Below are 19,055 nucleotides of genomic sequence, written 5' to 3'. Positions count from 1 at the left end.
CCAAACACTCCTTCAACTCTGTCAGGCTGATGCTGTGACCAGTTCCCTGGGGAGCCTGTTCAGTGCCCAACAACCCTCTGGGGAAAGAACCTTTTCTGAATAACCAGGTTAAACTTAACAGAGAACAAGGAAATGAGCCTAGATTTACAGTCCTCCTTGTTCACTAAACACTCAAGCCTAAATGACACTGAGAGAATTTGATCAATTAACCACTCTAGCTGAGTATTTCCAGCCTTCTAAACTGGTACTGCTGGCCCGGCTCGGCTCGGCACAGCACCTGACCATCTCCCGCCGACACGCTGGGAAGGTGTGAATGAAAGAGTGAGAACCAAAGGATGCCGCAACAAAGAAACACTCCTGAAAGCGCAAATACTTTTTCTCCAGGAGATGGCGAGCTCGGTCTCCCATTTCTCTTCCCTCCTCAGTTTCTCGGCAGGACACAGCAGTCTGGGCTGTTCTCAGAATTCTGGGAGCAAATCAATGCCTGCCAGAGTCTAAACAGCACCAAACCAGAAGGGGGATATTATTCACTGCTCAGCAAAAGGTCTCCCAACTGCTCCCACAATTGTGGGTTGAGGCAGCTGAGCACATTTTAGGGGAAGCTGGCAGAGATGGAAGCAGCAGATGGTTCTCTGGACTGTGCCAGTCATTTTAAACACCAAGAAGGAGGAACTCTCCCTTCTTTTTCCCAGGCTGGATGCACAGTCCTCCAGGGAAAGCTTAGGCACTTAGGGTAAGAACAATATTGCATTTAAAGGGATGAGGACAACTTTGAATGCTTCCAAACTGGCCTCTCTCAGACAATGTGAGTTTTGCATAGATTTGTCTTTAAATAGTGGTGAGCAGGAAACTGTAAAAATCATGTCTGGAGAAGGAAGTAAGATGGGGGGGAGGGAGAGTTCCTTCTTTCCCAAGCATGTTAGAAAACAATTTAGTGCAAGAAGCACAATGGCATCTTGTGCAATGTATAGAAATTCTCTTGTTGCTTCTCTCCACTCACTTTTGCTGCTGCTGTTAATACAAGGCCTGGGATGAAAGCATTCCTTCTGCTCGCTGACCTTTCTGCACCCCCTCCTCCCAGGCATCATCTTGCCACTCTGGGAGGGGAAGTGCTAATGCACACTAGCAACACTGACACACCACACAGTGCTGTCAAATATGCAAAGTAAACACACAGAACAGAGGCAGTGAAATAGTACCCTGCTTTCATCCTTCCTCTCTTCTAGTCACTGTTCTTGTAAAGGCTGCTTTGGAACAATAGTAGGTACGGCTTTTTTTCCCCCCCTCTAAGGAAGACACAATTTGTCATGTTGACAGCATTCCTTTATGCTGATGAGATAGTGAGGGTTGAGTGCCAACTAGCAGCCGAAATATAATAGCATCCATCAGAGCTGTTAGCTAGAGTTGGCCAGTGCTTTTGTTTGTAATTTAGAGGGCTATAACTCAGCCTTGTAAATAAGATGCAGGAGGAAGTCTACAGTGAAAATCTGAACCTTGCAGTGGGCCCTTTAGTTTCTTAGGGGAAAAAAAAAATCAGGTTTGCTTTGACATTCTGCACTGTGCTGAAAAGAAGTGATAAGAAACCTGGATGAGACGACTGCAGCGTACCAATGCTTTGCACTGACAGGGTAACTGGAAATGCTGATTTCTTTATGACTGCATCAGTGAGTGTAGGTCCAGGGTGTTCAAACACACTTTCTGTATCAGTAAGTCTTGAGGTAAATGGTACCTTCACTTCCAAACAAATCACCGTACAGGTCAGCAAGGCTCTCCAGGTTGTATCTCTACTCCACACAGTGGCAGGGCTCAACTCACATAAAGCCGACTGCAGACTCATGACCAAGATCAGAAAATTACCCAGGGTCTGAAGTATTCTGGTTCCTTAGTGCATGCTGGCATTTAGGTACTGGGGCCTCATTCCCAAGCCTGTTTCTGCATTTATCTTATTTTCATGCCTACACAGAGACATGACCCCTACTTTTGAATGTTTTTTGTTTTTTTTTCAATCCACTAGTGTCAGCCAGTATTATTCTATGCTCTATTAAGCCAGGATGGTAGCAAGTCTAGAAAGTTTGAGCTGGATCTCAACAGACGACTGACAGACTTTTGTGTCTGATGGCAAATAAATAATCACAAGATCGGAGTGAAATCAAAGAAACACAAAGCATGTCGTTAGTGCACTGCATAACTGAAAGTTAAGAGAATTGCATTTAGAAACTAGTGTTTTTCCTCTCTGAAAAGAACAGCATGAAAGTGTATTTGGCCATCTGTGTCTCAGGATGTTTTCCTTTTCTTGGGCACAGATGGTAAACTTCAAACATCACTATCACTCCCATCTACCATATAAGCCCTGTAAGCAATCTTATTTACAATTTCTAGCCATTGCTTTCCAGTGACCTCATTTCTCCCTTTGGTGCTGTCTTGGAAGTTCTGGCTAATATTAAAGGCACTGAAATAGACACTTTCAACACTCCCTTGTGGGTGTGGTAACATAGTTTTCAATGAAGCAAAGACCCTTTAAACAAAATGAAAGCTGGCCACATTTTCCCCTTAGCCTTAGGCAAGTAAAAAATAAAACCCCTTTCCTATGCTTTCAAAGCAATAAAACAAAACAGCTAAGCAAGAAATCTAATCAAGGTGAACCTTCATTCCACCTTGTGGTTTGCAGAGCACCTCTCCAGACTGCACACTCTCTGAGGCAGAGACATGGTCTTCATAGCCCCATACAGGAGACTGACTCTGCCACTGGTACTCCATCAGTAACAGCAAGGATTCTGTCTCCTGGTATTAATGCACCACCAAAATACTGTAGCTATTTCAGGATCAGATTTCCAGTTGCCTGACACAGCAGCAGGCTTATCTTTTCCTAGATAAGTAAGGCTGATCTATGCAGTTCAATGGGTGGATTGTGTCACCACTGGCAGCTCACAGAGAAATGGTCCAATTTTCAGATGTGGAATATTTACTTTGGAACTTCAGATACTTCTGATGTATTTCTGATAACCCTCCCTCTAAGCCCATCTCATCTGCAGTGTCAGAAGGGATCTCAGTACAATTTCCCCCAAGGGAAGCAATCGTCGTGGTATTTTTGGTTAAAATTTCTTCTTCCTCTACAATTCCATTTCCTTATATCATTCTGTACCATACACACTGTCATTCTCTACTCCAGAGTGGATTACACTCTGGCAGTAAAAGAACAGCATCCTATTTCAAAAATTCAGTAATAAATGAAAAGCACCAAAATTAAAAAATAAAATACACAGACTGTTCTTTGTTGAAATGGTGAAGAGAGCTACAAAGCCTTCTAGTAACTGAAAATGAACTTGACTTTCAGGTGATGAAATTCAATTAATTAGCATTTCTCAAGAGAAGGGACAAATCTTTGGGGACAATCTCTGCATACAAAATCAACACACTGGTCATTAATGATATTTATTCTTAAGTACAGGCAGCTTACTCACATCAGCAGTGTTCTGGGGAAGGAGTACCTTCTAGCATAGGGCTGTTCTAACAGCAGGCACTGGTGCAACTCTAGACCACAGCCTGGTTTTGCTGAGAGCTCTGTATGCCCTACAAGAAATCAAACTTTTCACAGCTCCTTGGCTGCAGAAATAAACAGGGCCCAGGAGCAGCTGCAGCTCTCCAGGCTCAACAGCATGTCCAACCCTGGATAGTGGGAATAAGTTTGGCTTTTACAGCAAACCTGAAGGCCTTGATGTCACCTCTGGGAGCACAGTAAAATTTAAGCAGGCAGCCTGGTGGAGGTGAGAGTGAGGTCTGGAAACACAGGCTTCTGAGTGCTTGTCTCTGCAGTGTCTCTGAATATCTCACTTTACCTCTGACTTCTCCCTAGCAGGTAAAAAGCTACATCACACCTATTGTAGTGGTGATAGAATAACTGATCCACTTGCTATTAAGCCTCTTGCAGCATGTAAGTAAAGGATCCTACACGTGTACTGAGCATTTTGCCAAGACAAAGACGTCAATACTGGGGTATTGTGTTCCCTGCGACAGAGAAGGCTGAAATGATTTTCTGCTGCCTACAAAGAAAAGAGCGTTTTGCAGAATTTCTCTCTCTCAAGTTCCTCAGGATCACAGTACCATACATCTTTGAAAATAAAACAGGGTTCAACTCCTGGACCTAAATCACTATCACAACGCTCTTCAAAGGAATCCCATCCCGCTGGGCTTTATAGCTGATTGCAACTCTTCACCTCTCCCTGACCCACTTTAACACTGTGTCCTTCTACCTCATTCATATGAAAGGCTTCAGAAGGAAACTGTGAATAAAGGCCACAGTGAAAGACCAGCCCATCTGTTTGTTTAGGACGAATCCCCTTTGCTTTGTCTCCATTTCAGACCTTCCATGTAAATGGCAACTATGCAGACAATTTCCCTGTGTAACCCCGTTTCTTTCTCCACCTCTCCAGTAGCATCTTATCCAGTAGCATCTTGTCTCTCCTTTCATGTAGCTGTAACTGGGTAGATGAATGGGCACAGGAAATAAATTCCATGTATTTAAAGTCCCTGCTGTATGAAGCTCATGTGCATGCAGAGTGGGGAAGGGATTGAACCAAGCCTGGATGATTCTGATAGATTCACTGACATTAATTCCATTTTCACATCTAAGGTCCCTTTTGCCTAGGGTGTTTTGTTTTTATATTTTGTTTTAAATGCTGGTTTCCAGGCATTTACTACAGGACATGGTAGAGAATAAATGTGCCCTGGGAGACATTGTACAGCCTCAGCAGGCCTTTATGAGGTCTGCAGAGCCTGCAGACACCAGGGATGTCTCATGGGTGGAGTGATGACGTATTGCTCAAATAAACCTGAGATGAAGCAGATGCAGGGAACAGTGAAGGAGCCTTCAGCCATCCTAACTGAGACAGAAATACAGATTTATTGTTTCTTCTGAAATCAACCAGGGACTTCATCATTGCCATTGATTGCCTTATTAACTCACTTTTATTATAGCATTTATGATATTTGGACATTCCATACCTGACAGAGAAATGTCTGAAATGAGCTAGCTATGTTCAAGTGTTGTCCTTTATTTGGGCTGACCTACAAAGAACTTCATGGGTCTGTTAGTTTCCCCTTGAGACCTACTGTATGTTGACCGCAAAAGAAAATGTCACAAGCCATTTTATAATTATAAACCAGATCCTTAATCAGTGTTTCTGCCTCTCTTCCTCCTCTCACACCCCTCAGGAGCCCTCCACCAGGAGTCCTCTGAATGTATCACCAAAAAGATCCCTTGTCCCCAAAGTCCTTGTCATTGTGTAGTGCCTTTGCATGACCACACAGTCCTTCTGCACTCTGAAAACAACGGCAAACCCAAGCCAGCTCCACAGATTCTCCCTCCTTACCCCCAGCTGTATTTCACATCTAAGGTCCGTGGTAGGACCATCCTGTCCAGTGTGGAGCAGTCTGGAGGGCAGCTCTGCTGTGAGGACACAGGACTGGGCTGTCTGGTGTTAATTAACCTGTGACAGGACTGCAGGCAGCTCAGGGCTCTGTATCCAGGTGGGTGCTGTTAGCAAGGCAATGACTACATCAATACTGCTCCAGTGACTACAGCTTCCCTTTTTTATTTGGTGCTAGATGCATTACAGGGAAAAAAAGAAAAGAAAGTGAGAGAGAGAGAGAGAGATGCAGGGAAGGGAAGGATCAATTGTGCTCTGCTCTTTGCAAGCAGCCAGATTGAAAATGTTCCCCAGTCAGCCTAGTGATGAGAAATGGCAGGCTGAGAGCAATCCACACTGTGGGCCTATTTTAACACACATGACCCGACTGCTAACTAATCTGACTCCAGTTGGACTTAGCAAAGCCTTGGATTTAGAAGAACAATACCTCTATTCAGCTGAAAAAACAATTTGTGTTGAAAATATATCTACTAATTCTGGTCTGAACGCCATGTTTGGAGTATGCAGTGAATGCACCTGGTCCTGCTGATTTCAGTGCTGAGTTCAGTCAGTTGTTCAGTGAGCCAGACCCAGGACAGCAGCAGGGAGCAGTCTGGAAGGGAGATTTAAGAATAGACAGTGCTCCAAACAGACAATTGTCAGCCAGTATTTGGAGTTTAGCAGTCAGCAAGCAGAAAGCCTCCAAATAAGAGAATTAACTGCTGCTTAAGGACTTTGTGTTCTATCTGCTAGCTGACAACCAAATTTGTGCTGAATCTGATGCAGCAAACTTTAATCCTGCTGTGTTGTCAATACTGTGTATTTCGAGGTTTAAACACTCCCAGTAGATAAAATGCCCTTGAAAACTGTCTCTTTGATTCCCAACACTTTATTTGAAAACATAATCCTAAATATCTCATTAACCAATGGCTGCAAGACCCTTCATCCACTCCAAGATCCTTTTCTATTTGATATCTATCACATTATCACCATTCACTGAAGCAGGCCCAGAAGTGCTGTTAAGAGACTCTGTGCAACACTGCTGAAGCCAAATGACATATTGCCCTGAAACTACATATCCTGACATTCAAGGAGACAACTAAAGTAGAAATACTTCAGAAAAGGCAGTCTTCCAGAAGAGAAAAAGGATGACAAGGTACAGCACACTGTCACACTGCCTCACCTGATCACAAACTGAGACTGGTTGTAAATGAATCCCCAAAGAGTAATTACATTTCATGGTTTTAAGCTCATGCAAATCTCAGTGTTCAGCCACACACCCAGCCCACCACCTTCTAATGTTATTGCACATCAGCTGAACTATGCCAACTCACTGTGCCTTCTGCTTGCAGTGCCTGAGAGCACACACAGCTGCACTGACCTGACCTGCAGCCACAGGCAGGTCAACACCCTCCACCTAGGACTGGCCAGGTTGGAAAAGCCAAGTTAAGGCCATACTGTATCCCCTTCTGAATGGATGGGACTAATCTGTTTCATCCCGTGCTTTAAATGTGGTTTAAAGGTTTAAATGTGTTTGCAGTGCAGGAAGGAGGCATAAAACAATGAGATCTGCCATCAGATAAGTAGTGACAGGATTTCCATCAGATGTGTTGAGAGATTATGTGGTAAGAGATTATGTTGGCATGAGAGTGGGCATGATGGCCTGCTGATTGATAGTTTATCAGGTGGGAGGACCCTTCTCTCTGGAACTGGTGGAAGAGGGAGTGACACACTAACACATCAGGGTTCTGTTCTACCCTTGCACAAACCCCAGACTGGGTAATCACTCTTTCTGTAATTCTCCATATCCCTCACTGACACATAAGATGGCTGCCTCCGCTCTCCCATTTATGATGGGAATAACAGGATATTTTGACTACAGTTTTACCTCCACTTCTGCCAGAAGCATAAATGGGCATGTGAAATCCTCAGTGGCAGAGGATGAGAATACAACCCTACCTTACAAACAGATCAACTTGCTCTTCTCTCCTCTGCAAAGCAGGGAGCCTGTTTCATAAGATTTTGCCTCTGACTGCACTGGAGTATTCCCAGGAACACTTGTACATAATACTATCCATTTCTATTTTGCAAGTCTGGTGAATTTATCACCAGCAATCTCACAGTAATCTGTAACCTGATGCTCCAAGAAACTGCACTATCTGTGCAGCAGTAATAGTGAAGGTGACCAGACATAGTGTGACCCACAGAATCTGTGCATCTGGGATCTTATTAAATGCAACCAGACTTACCAGAAATTAAGCCCAGCCACATCCAACCCCCCTGATCTCTGAAGACCAGCTGGAAAGCAGCGGGGTAAATTTTTTGCCAGATTTCTATAATTCTAACACAACTGCTAGGAGTGAATTCACAGAAGATGGACCCACTCAAGCATCCAGTCACGTGCTTTGCAAGTTTTCTGAACACACCCCCTGAACTTACCTTTGCAACCCACATCTGCTTCAATGGCCAGCTTGGCTCAGAGCTCTGCAGCGCTTAAGAGAAGAAGAAATGGAGTGTAATTCTGCAGTGTGAGCCACCAAGCTCCCTGCTGTAACTGAGGGTCCCTGGGCAATCACTTCAGTGATGAGTCAGAGATGTGGCTCACATGCACACTCTGTCCCACTCGGAAGATTTGCAGCTCTGTGAGCCTCATCTACAGCTCTTGCCTTGCAGACAGGCAGCAGCCTGGAGTGATAATTGGGGATCACAACCTCAGCAAGCAGATCCCCATGGCTTTCATCTCTGGCTGTTGTGCCTTCAGCATTATCAGGAGTCAGAGAAAATCAGATGTGATGGCATCAGCATTTAGGGCAGGAAAGGGCAGGGAACATAGAAGAGTTTTTAGGAATCTGGAATGGGAAGGTTGGTGTTTGGTATTTAGATAATGAGGCTACCAATTTCAAGATAAATTCTCATGGGTTGCCAAAGGCCTCTAATTAATTCCAACTCTCCTCTTTTCCTCATCAGCCTACTTTCCCATCTGCTCCTTCACCCAAATGCACTGTAGTCTCCACTGCTTAGGAACCCTGATGGGGATGCTGGGGGAGGGAGGCCGGTCCCCTTATGCAACCCCTGCTGACAGAGACAGCACCCAAAGTGAGCAGGTGGCCTTGTTGTAAATAAGTGTTTCAAACAACCCCTTCCAGCTTTGTATATAAATTAATTGTATGCTACTGAGCAAAGTAATGCTCAGTCATGATCTTGGATTCATAGCTAAATAAGACTGACCACAGCCAACATCAGCAGGGAAGCAGAAGATTCACACATGCTTATGACACGATCAGCAGGACGGACTGATGCTGGGATTTTCAGCTCTGCCTGCAGGAGCTCCCACCAGTCACATGGATAAATAGATCTGATAGTCCAAACAGCATGTCTCTTCCTCCTCTGAACTGCTCATTTGTAAGTACTTGACAGTGAAAGGGTTAACTTGGAGAGAGTCCCTCGATACCTAAGTGATGGATATATCAAGTGACCCCTCTGGTCAAACGTGTTCGCTCAGACCAGAGCGTGCTTCCTCATTAGCAACAATAAATTCAAAGCAGATGGAAAAACTGCTCTATTCTCTGATCCAGCTTTCAAAGCCCTTTGATTTCAGAATCCCTTGGCTGCTCTTTGACTTTTCTTGCCTGTCAAGTTCCCTGGCAAGATTGATAGGAGAAGGATATCAGTGCAAATTCTGGTTCTGGTCACCTCCCCTGTCAAATTTCCCACATCTGACCATGTTAATTGCTTCTCTCTCCTCCTTTGGTGTAAAGGTTATTTGATTTTTTTCCCCTGTCCTTTCTCCATCAGGGGTTATTACAATGCTTTGAAAGGGTCAGTGGTTAACTCTTTACTAGGCCAGCATTACTTCTCCCATACACCGTTGCCTGCACCTCACCAGGTCAGGCTGGGAACTGCCCAAAGCTAGGAAATGTTTCTTTAGAGACCATGCTCTGTTTTTTTCCACACCACTGGCTGAAAGCCATTAAATAAGTGGACATCTGGAAAGGACAGCAAGAGTAAGATAGCAACCTAAGCACTGATGTCTGTAGAGGACTCCACAGCAAGTGTAACATGAGGACAGGATTAATGATGAAGCAGTGGTCAGAGCCATACCACAGCTCACAAGGAGTCCGACAGGCAAGTGCTGCAGAGTGACTTGGGCAGAAGGCACGTGCAGGGCTCTGAGGACTCTCCCTCAGCTGGCACAAGACATTTCCTGCAGCCCAACCCAAAGTCTTTCTGCCTTTTTCACAAAGGTATTTTTTCCAGTCCCCAGCCTGGATGTGAATTTTCAGCCAACTTCTTCTCATCCCACCCAGGTGGGATGAAGGGACCCTCTCTCCCCTTCCTGCAGCCACTGAAGTCTCCTCCCAGCTCCTGAGGCTGCTTGAGAGGGCCCTGTGAAATGAGCAGGCACTGACACACTGAATTCCTCAAGGTCACCTCAGGAAGCAATCCTGACCCTGACACCTCACCATCCTTCTGGAGGCTCAGAGCCATCTGCCTTCCCCTTGTCGTTTGCCACAGTCTCTCATTCTAGCTGCTGCCATCCTGCTGCAGCCACCCCACACTCCCTCCTGCCTCACTAAAATCCCCTGAGCAATTATTACCCCTAAGAAAGGAGCCATTTCCTCAGGCAGAAACAATGGGAAGCCCCAGTGGTAGGGTCTTCCCTCCTTCCCTCCCTGCCCTGAAAGCTCACTTGGCCAAGGCAACACAGACTGATGAGGCCTGGCAGGCACCCCATGCACCATCCCAGTCCCACTGCAGAGGGAAATCAGCTCTGCCAGTTAAGCCAGCTGCTCTATTTTAATACACCATTGCTACCATTGATAAGTAAAGTCCGGTTTCCCCATGGAACTGTGATCTTGGCCACAGAGGTTTGTGGTCCCTACTCCCCACTCTCCTTCTGGGCACTGCAGACACTGCTCCTCACCTGCAATCCAGCTCAGGGAGTCATTTGCCTGAGGCTGTGAAGAAGCACTTCCGAAAACTGGTCCCTGCCATCCTGGAGATGTGCTGTCAGGCCGTGGCTCTTCAGGAAGACCACAGAAAAGTCCATCTAAGCAAGGCAAACTGAAATGAGGTTAAAAAGCAGTGGCATTGCACAGAAACCTCTAGGAAAGTATAAGTAATAAATAAATCCAACCTCAAATCACATTAGTCTGAGGTTTTGACCTCGGCTGCTGGCCCAAGAGTCTTCCAAAGTACAGCAAAATTCACTTTTCATCATCACTGGGATGACTCCCTACTCCTTGCAGAAAGATAGCAACAAACACAGCTAGAACTAGTGAATGGCTGGTGGGATGCTCTGGCCATCAGGGCGTGTGGCAGGCAGTGAACACAGGAGGAAAACTGAGACATTTCCTTTGCTAAAAGAAGCTCTCTAGGCACTGTCAGCAGGACTGAGCTTATGATGCCCAGACCAGCAAAAAGCTGATTCCATGTAATGAAAAACAACCATGTGCTCATCAGATTTTTGACTAGACACTTACTTATGGCCGGTGTTTGATAATCCACCTTTAGTCCTCAAAACTATTGTGGGCAATGCATGTTTTTACACATCCTGTAGTAACACAGAGCCATTCCAGTGGCATGCTGAACATGCATGAAGTGCTACATTTTGGAGTACATAATGCACTTCTAAATCCCTCAGATGCTTTCAAAGATCTCTCCATCACAGTGCCTTTAAGCTGAAGCCAGTGCACACAATCCAGATGTTGAAAGAGCAAGCCAGGATCCAGGGGTCCTGTCCTGGCTCACACAGCCAGCCTTGTGCTCAGGCTGTTTCACCTCTCCCTGCCCATGAAGTACACCAGGGTAAAAGCAGGATCATAATTTCCTGCTAGCTTACACACAGAAGCTGAAAAGCTTTAATTCTCATAAGAGACTGTATAATAGCCAGTATAAGGATTTTGAGGCAGGACTGACTGAAGGATGTTTCAGTTTCTCTCCAGAGAGATGGGAGTGGGTGCATGCACACAGAACTGATGTGTGTCTGCAGGAGAGGAATCTGCTCTTGCTTAAGTTACACATTTATTATTCACTAAATCTAGTAAAAGGCACAAAGTGACACTAAAGTTTGTCTCTGAGACTAAGCAGCTGCCACAGTTGTTTTGGAGTAGCAGCAAGCCAGGCCATCAGGGTACCCACAGCTCCGATTTGTTTCTGCTGTGGGAGATAAGATCATTACAATTTTAATAATCAGACAGAAGGAAGCTGGAGGTAACCAAATAACTTGCCATAGAGCAAGGAAAGGTGAAAGATGATGCTAAAATACTGCAAAACTGTTGTTGGATGATTATGGAGAGACTGAAGGCTGTTTTGCCTTCCTTCTCCTTTCAGGGTGCAACTGCAGGTACAGTAGAAACAAGGGAGCATTTTGTTCACAGCAAAAAGATCCCAGCCAAGCAAACAAAACTGATTTCTAACGTCTCCAAGTTGCAAGAAAGAAACTTTTGGCTGTGTGTTAATGAGGCTGCTGTGGAGACTTGGGTCAACAGAAGAGCACAGTTAATTTTTACTGAAAGTATTGGAATATCAGACACTGAAATATCAAAGCTTTGGAGATGTGTGCTGCTTGGATATTGATTTACTTGTCACCTCCATGTAGTCAATGCAGATGAGATAGGGGTTACTCTGCAGTTAAGTGTACCACATTCCTTTTGTCCCAGTTTTGGTAGCTGGGCCCAAAAGAAGGTGCCACCTTCCCTCTTCCCATCCTAAGGGACTTCATCTCAGTTTGAATGAATCACTTCCAATTTCCCTAAGTGTTCCATACGTAGGTAACTTCTTCCAGTGCCATGGTAGGGGCCAACAAAGCAGGCTGCAATGAACTAGAGACAGGGAAAGCAGGTGTAAAGGGGAGACACTCCATTGCTTCAGAACCAGAAGCCTTTGGGAAGAGCAGAAATAAAATCAGTTTAGGGTTTTTCCTCAGCCTGCAGTCCTGTGGCAGATTTCCCCGCCTATTTTTACTCTGAACTTGAAATAAGTAAATCAGTTGGTCCTGTCATTCCCTCTCCTCACAGCAGCTTATAAAGCCTAAGTCATAGTATTTGCAAAGCAGTCAGCAATTCCCAGAGACAAAGCACCAATGAAAGGCCAGCAAGCAGCCTCAGCCAGTGCTGTCATGAAGCACAAGGAGTTCAGACACAGGGCAGAGAGAGCAGAAAGAGGGGAGTGATGAAGCAACCAGCCCAAGGGCCATCATCCTGAGCCCCTTCCCCGACTGAGGGATGCTCAGCTTTCCATGATACAGTTTAATATTCAGAAGGTCACAGTTTCAACTTTTGCCTCAGGCCTTCCAGACTCCTTGGCACAGCATTTCAAATTGCATTACTTTGGGAGAGAGGCAAACAAAAAAAGTTAGTTTTCTCCCAGGCATTGCTTAAAATAGAAAGCAAACAAATGTCATTGCTGACATGCACAGCCCTGGAGACAGCAGTGAGATGCACAGGCACAGACAGATGCCTGTGACTGGACTCTGTGCTTGATCAGGATTACAATTATTTAACTATCAGCCCAACATTTTCTGCATAGAAAATGTTTTTTCGTATCAGATTATGGAAGATAATTAAACAGCTTTCCATTCACATGCCATTTGGTGAACAGTATATGAATACTGTGGTGGTTTGCTCTCAGTTTTCCACCACTTTCCACCGTCTCCTGTGTAATTTGTTCAGTCTGGCTGTTTCAAAGCACATCCTTATGATGTCCTTTTACTCTATTCAAATCACCATCTGTTTGTTTCATTAGCAGTCTCATTTGGGGGGTGGGGTGTCAGTTGAGGAGGTCATTCAACATTTCAAAATTAAAAGCTTGGAACTAATATTCTTCAACAAGAAAATGATAAAGTGCTTCTCTTTGGCGTTTTCCAGAAGCTTGTGTAAAAGCAACCCAGTGCCAATTTCTTTATACTTTCCCCTTTTGTTTTACCTTAACTGAGAATCACTGCTTTACTTGCAGACTAAAGACTAAATGCTTCACACAGTTCAAGGAGAGGTTGCTGAATAATCAGGCTGATACTCCACAGGTCCACTTATTTATCTGAGCACACAGCTCTCAGCAAAGAAATGTGATGTTACTGGACACAATCCCAGTCCCCCCAGAAGCACCATCTCCTTCTACCCTGCTTTCAGTGGGTCAAGTCCAGCCAGGAGTGCTCTGGGCCTGCAGTTCATGGGCCAGCACCACATCTGATTGACGAGAGGGCTGCCACACAGCTTATCTAGAAAAATGCACAATGCTGAGACATAAACAGGCATAAAGAGGGAAGCGTTTGTCACCCACAGTGCCAGTGTCACATGAGAGACAAAGGATCATTTTTCATGTCTCTGACAGGGAGTGCAAGCTTGTTGGGACATGATGACAACTCATTGATCTTGGAAAAATATCTGAGTAATTTCTTGCTGAACCAGAGGGGGTGCAACAAATTCAGCTTCATGTCTTCATGCCCGCCTTTTTCTGTAGCACAAGATGAAAAACAAGCCCTGCCAGAGAAGGAAAAGGAGACTAATGCATTGTATTTGATTACATTGCCATGTGTTTGATTTTTGGGTGATGCAGGCTGCAGGGGGAAAAGGAAGAACAGGCAGACTAGAAACATGAAGGGTCACATAGTGATTGGTTTATTCACTGAGTCATTAACTCAGCAGTAACTATCTGAGATGTTTTATTGGTTTGGAACCCCGTTTTGAAAGGTTCTTCCTTAAGTTGTGACTCCTGGACTCACCAGACTACAGCCAAAGCTATTAATTTCCCACTGGAAAAAACAAGACACTTGAAAACCACAAACACATCATAACTAATGCACTGTTCATCTGTCTGAACGCAGAGCACTGCTTACAGAGAAGTACACTACCCCTTGCATGGGCTGCTGGATGAAAATATGGCTGCATTAGGATCAGTGGTGCCTCAGATGCCAGGCATGTCTCGAGTTACCATCACCAGAGTGCTGCTAGGGAGAGGCTTTCCCAACCTGCCACTTCAGCAGAGGGATGCATAGTTGCTTTTTCCCACTGGCTACCTAAAGACAGTGAACAGAGACCCAAGCAGTTGGTCAAGCCATAACAGTGCTGCCAGACCTCCATGCTGGCAAGCTTTGGGACAAAATTATCAGGACTAGTTTCATCAATAGTGTAGCCAGATGGACCAGGGCAGTGACTGTCCCCTTGAACTGCTAAGTACACTGTTGAGGTCAAACCTCAAGTGCTGTGTCCAGTTCTGGGCCCCTCACTGCAACAAAGATATTGAGGTGCTGGAGTGTATCCAGAGAAGGGCAACAGGAGGGTCTGGAGCACAAGTCCTGTGAGGAGCAGCTGAGAGAGCTGGGGGTGTTCAGCCTGGGGAACTCTCTACAACTGACTGAAAGGAGATTGTAGCCAGAGCTGGGGGTTGGCCTCTTCTCCCAGCTAACAAGTGATATGGATGAGAGGAAATGGCCTCAAGTTGTGCCGGGGAGGTTTAGATTGGATATTAGGTGAATGTTGGGCTGTGAAAATATCCTGTAAAAACTCAGAGGTTACTTTAATTCCTTGAATTACATTTCATCAGCAGGGCACTGTAAAGCAGTCATGCAAGCTGAATAGAAAGCAAGGGCAGAAGGCAGCCTTCAGACAGAGCATGCACAGGAGCACCAGACCTTCACTAAATGGACATGTAATACCAAGCTGACAGAAGAGATCTAACCACAGACACAAATAAAATCCAAAATTCTTCAAGGCATCTTAATAAATTCTTAGACTACACAGAGATAAGGGCAGACAGATCCTCTAGCATTTTCCTAACAGTACGTAGTGGTGAGGGGAACTGTCCCCATAGTCTCAGGGATCCTTCATAGGTGACTAACGGTGTGAAATCAGACACTTGCCAAAGAGTACAGCACAAACCTCTTTCCAGGTGACAGTTCATGTTCCTATACCCACTTCCCCTTCAGACCTGTCACAGTCCATTTGTTAAAAATTATCTGTGCAGCTTCTGTTTAGGGAGATACTTGGATCCCATAATGTGGTTTAAGGGCTTTCAGACAGACTCAGTCCTGGGGCTGCCACAGAGGTTTAGCTACTGTCCTCATTCACTTGTAAGAGGGCTGAAGTCCAAAGCCCTTGTACTGAGCATATCTAGCAATCCAAGATCTCTCCTCACATGGATCCCAGAACCATTGGCTACAGGTGATTGCAGAATGCCAGATCACACTGCATCCACTGAAATAAGTGCCTGTTTCTTCAAAGGAATGTGAAACCCTTGGGTGTGCCTGTGCAGGCATGTCCTGTGCACTAAGAGGTAATGAACAGCCCCTGGAGCTGCTGGTGCTACCAGCCCACCATGCAGCAGGATGAACCCCAACAATGGGCTTATAAGGCTCGTTACCCAGCAGCTGAAGGGAATGCTCACCCTGACACAGTTGTATTGCCTTCAGCTCTCACCTGACCTGGGATTTCACCAGGCATGTGGCATATACACACACCCCCAGGGAAAAAAAACAGGAGCAGGAGCTGCCCTGATGGGATTAGCAGGCAGCAATGCTAGTAGCACACCAAGTCCCTGTCTGCCTTTTCCTCCCCAGCCACAGCCTCATCCTCTTAGGGTTTTGCATTTGGTCCTCTGTCTTGGTGCCACACCACACCTTCCCTTTACAGCTCAGAGCAGCTCAAAGCCCATCCCGCTGAGCACAGCAAATGCTTCCCTACACTGCACCTGGCCTGCGCTGGGAACAGCTCCTCTGCTTACTTCATCAGATTAACACAAAACATGCTATCAGCACATTGGCAGGCTCTTAATATCTTTGCTGGCAGGTTTTAATGGCCTCAGGTCTTCTAAGGCATTTCATTCATCTGGTGACTGTCAGGCTGCAAGAGCACCAGGGTGCTCTCCCCCCACACCCCCTTCCTCAAAGCAGAGATAAGAGCGCAGCTATTTTAAAAGCAGGAGGTGAGATGAAAGCACTCACTTTAGTTAGGATGCTGCTGCCATTCCATAATTAACTTCACCTAAATTTTCAAAGGAAGAAAAGCCATCCAAAAATCATTTTGAATCACTCGCTCGCCCACGTTAGCCATCTTGTTCTTGATATCAGTATCAAGAAAAGAAAGAGGGGACTTCTTTTATTTTTTTAATAATATTACCCTTCAAAGCACTATCTTGAGCTAATTTTTCAAATGTCAGCATGAAAGGCAGCCAGGTCACACTCTTCTCTCTGTAGTTCCTTGTATCTCTTTGGGCTGCCTATAAACTCAGGGTCAAAATGACATTTGTCCCTCCCACCTCCTCCCCCAATTTTCCTGTTCCATAAAGCAGAAAATGTTGGTGCCAGCCACCTGAAAAAGTGTTCCTTCAGGGCCTGTAGTACCTGTGGCCCTCCCTACTCACAGTGTAACTCCAGTGTGCATCTTTAAACCAACTTTATTTACCGCAACCCATTTCCACACACTCCCCCAGCTCCCTTCTGGAGTCCACATATTCCTTAAGCTACAACCTTCCTTTGTGGAAACCTACAGAAATATCTACTCTAGATTAAGACCTAGCTTAGAATCTTATTCTAGAACCAAATCCTCCTCCATGTGAAGAGCTATACAGAATAATTGTTTTAATGAGTCTGCAGGAATAACAGGCCTAACAAATACCTAGAAGACAGAAGAAAAAAAGGAATTCAAATATTTGTTCATGTTTTTTTTATCACTACATGAATTTTCACCAAAAAAAAGAACTTAAAATAGTTACCTGCACCTCCAGACTTACCTCTTTTTTTTTTTTTATTCATAAAGCTGCAAAAAAATCTTCTGTTGGATGGAATGGATTTAAAAGATTTCAAATACATGGATTAGACAACACTATCCGGTGGTCAGGAAGCTGGATCTTGGAAGATGCAGTTCTTTATTCCTGAAACTCATTTTGACATTTCTCCCTGCCTCAGCTGTCCCTACTTAAAAAGTGCAAATCTTCCTCCCATCACTGCAATGGATAAAAAGGGAGAGAGAGAGTAGTTAGTTGCTTGAGAAACATGATGTAAACAAAGCAGCCAAACAATTTCCATGTAGCTTCCTGAAGGAAGCTGACAATTGGTCTAGAATGATTTTCACGTATTTCAGGTATCAGATACTAGACAGACTAAATCATGCTACCAAACCTTAAACAACCATTGTTTTTTCTTGTGAGTGCTGCACTTGCAGCTTCAAAAAGGGTCACAGTGCAAGAATTTCTAACCCTGACCTGCAGCCAGCTCCTAGACTGGCCTTGCTGATGAAGATCTGCTGCATCTCTCAGATTCAGAGGTTTGCTGTTTTGTGGTTTGCTTGGTTTTTTTTTCCCCTGTAGAAGCTCAGGTACGATTTTATTTTATGTAATTCATGTCTCAACCAGCATATCTAACATGACACCTTGCAAGTGGATACGTAAGCCAGCTCCTTCATTTCTGAAGCAAAGCTCTCTCCAAATCCACTTCGGGTAATTCATTGGTTCTGCTAAGTCCTCTGCTCTGCACAGATTGCCAAGGGAGAACAATAAACACAGCAACAGATGCATGGAGAATTTTTGCTCTTGACTATGCATCATATCTGAGTAAACAGAAATTAGCAAAAGAGCAGCCAAGTATCAACCATACTTCCTTAGTCTGCAAATTCACTTATTGTGCAGAACTTAAAAACTTCTTATTCAGGTACAAGAGCTGGAACACATAAGAAATCTCCAAAGCAGTTATATATAACATATACATTAAACAGCCAACCTTACTCTCCTCCCCTTGCCCCACACCTCTGTGACATAGTGCTGCTTTGGATGCAGCATTGGGCAAGAAGCATTTGGAGCATTTCTGAAATAACTCTGTCACCAACAAATGAGAAGAAAAATCTACTCTGTCAAACACAACATCATACTTCTTCATCACTGCGCAACTACAGGACCTGCATCTGTCAAGGAAATAGCAGGTGTTGCAAATAAATGTAAGAGACTCAGATGAATTCAAAGTGATGCTGCCTGGGCACTCCTGGAAAAGTGAGAGGTTTGGGTGAAGCTGAGCTGTTACTCCTGTTGTTCCTGCACAGGTGAAGGTTATTGTACTTTTGTGTGCTGAAAAATGACAGTGGTTTAAATCTGAAGATGTGACAGGCTATGGTATCAAATAATGAGAGATGAAAGGATGTACCTCAGGGTAATTGATAGGAATTAACCTTAGTTAAGAAGAGACTAGGGAAAAAAAAGCCACCTGTACAGAGGCTGTTGAGAAGCATATAGGAAGTGATGGTCCCAAATCAATTCTCAGTGAATGGGGATCTTCTGCATGGCATCCAGCATTAAAGCAACTGCACCTACTGAAACACTGACCCCATTCCCACAGAAATGCTAAGGGTCAGATCAGCCCCAAAACTGCTCTGCCCCTTCTTTTTCAGAGGTACCCGCAATAAGGCTGTAAGGAATACTATTGGGATTTTGGGGAGCAGAGAATCATGTTTCAGTTTATCTATTCACAGTATGTTTGGCAGATAAACAGAAAAGTTAATTCCCTAGAGAGATCCATCCAGTACTTTTCCAAAGTGCTTTATGCAATATGCATACCCTCAACTTTGCTTTGAAAAGCAAAGAAGAGCTGTGAATTTCCACATGAAGATGTCTTTGCTTCAATAAATAACAGTACATCATTTTGGACTACAGCTCCCCAAACAGTGA

This window comes from Passer montanus, unplaced genomic scaffold (assembly GCF_014805655.1).
Source record: "Passer montanus isolate IOZ18808 unplaced genomic scaffold, ASM1480565v1 scaffold75, whole genome shotgun sequence".
Classification (NCBI taxonomy): domain Eukaryota; kingdom Metazoa; phylum Chordata; class Aves; order Passeriformes; family Passeridae; genus Passer; species Passer montanus.
The sequence above is the reverse complement of the archived record's forward strand: the minus strand, read 5'-3'. Positions refer to the sequence as shown.